This window comes from Neofelis nebulosa, chromosome 3 (genome assembly GCF_028018385.1).
Source record: "Neofelis nebulosa isolate mNeoNeb1 chromosome 3, mNeoNeb1.pri, whole genome shotgun sequence".
Classification (NCBI taxonomy): Eukaryota; Metazoa; Chordata; class Mammalia; order Carnivora; family Felidae; genus Neofelis; species Neofelis nebulosa.
The window spans coordinates 166,013,021-166,014,516 of record NC_080784.1 but is presented as its reverse complement, the minus strand read 5'-3'; the positions used below and the strand labels follow the sequence as shown (position 1 = coordinate 166,014,516).

General features: G+C 42.2%; 1 pseudogene; it reads right to left on the bottom strand.

Annotated features, from left to right (window-relative positions):
• Nucleotides 1-508: 508 nt before the first annotated feature.
• On the bottom strand, nucleotides 509-1,032 carry LOC131506210 (small ribosomal subunit protein eS21-like; annotated as a pseudogene).
• Between the last annotated feature and the right edge of the window lie 464 nt (nucleotides 1,033-1,496).

Genomic DNA, 1,496 nt, shown 5'->3' with positions numbered 1-1,496 from the left:
TTTTCTTGCAAGGAATAGTATTGTGGGTGAAACAGGTAAATAATCGTGGTGTGGTAAGTGTTATCAAAAAAGGCATATGAAGATGCTGCGGGAACGAATACTGAGAAAAACAGTAAACAGAATTTTCAGAGTATATAAGCATGCAGCCAGGACTGATTTCCTATGGTTTCATATTCTGGGTCAGCAAGCTTTTTAAATTCTATGATATAACATTGTAAGAACGTGAAAATTCTTATTTCCTACACAGACAAATAAGTAAGTGCTGTGTCTTTTGGTCATTTTTAAGTTGATATAGGGAACTGGCCTGAAGGTGATAATACTGTAGATTTCTAGCCTGCACACTTCTGGCATCTAGATACCAAACTTGCTTCCATCTCAGAAAGTACTTGGCTCCTGAATCAACCTTCCTTCCTCCCTCTCTCTCCCTCCTTTCCTTCCTTCCTTCCTTCCTTCCTTCCTTCCTTCCTTCCTTCCTTCCTTCCTTTCTCTCTCTCCCCCCACTTCTCTCTCTCTCTGGGCTTTTGCTATTTTTTTATGGCAAATATTCCACCTCCGTCATCCTCTCCAGTCAGAAGTTCTTTGAAATGATGCCGTTGGCCTTGGCCAGTCGGAGGATGGAGTCATCTGACTCACCCATCCTGCAAATGGCCCCACAGATAGCACAGGTTTTAAACTGGCCGCTGAACCTGCCTGTTACCTTCTCGAAGTCCGCCACGTTCGTCTGGATGGATGCGTGGTCCTCGGCGCCCATGATCCTGTTGCTGAGGGAGCATTTCTATGGCACGTACTGGTCCACCAACTGGTTGGCCTCATTCTGCATGTCCAGGGCACGTCTGCTGCTGCTGCGACCAGCACGAGCACAGAAACCCTTGAATCAGTTTTAAAAACATTTTTTTTCCATGTGACACTTTTTCTTAAGAGGAACTCATGAATGATTACATATTTACAGGTGGCTTAAATTTTAAACATTCGGTGGGAGTTTTAAAAGAGATACATTATTTTAAACTTGCAGAGAACAAAACTTTAAGACCCTAGGAGTCATTATTATAAAGGGAATTGTTCTCTTTGTTTATCCAATCTCATAAAAAACAAAACAAAACAAACAAACAAAAAAAAAACTTTCAAAACTCAGAGTGGCATGTAGGACTCAGCTGCAAAAATTCAAAATCAGCTACATGCAGCTGCATTCTGGTTCCCCTCATTTGTCTAACAGCTTTTAGTGGGTTCTGTAAGTGACGTTAGAAAAGGCACAGCTGATGCCATCTAAAGCGGGGGGCAGATGGTTCTCTGATTGATTGACAGCCTGAGTAGCGACAACAGCAAGGGTCATCTCTTGTGGAGGGTTTTCCCCTCCTCCTTCCTGCTTCTGCCTACAAATGAAACTTTCATACAAGAAAGAAAAGCAGGGGATGGCCAGGAAGAAAGTCTTTCTCTTCAAATATACATTGTAGTGAAAAGATTCTCAGCAACAGAGTTACTTAGATGTGGAAAAAATT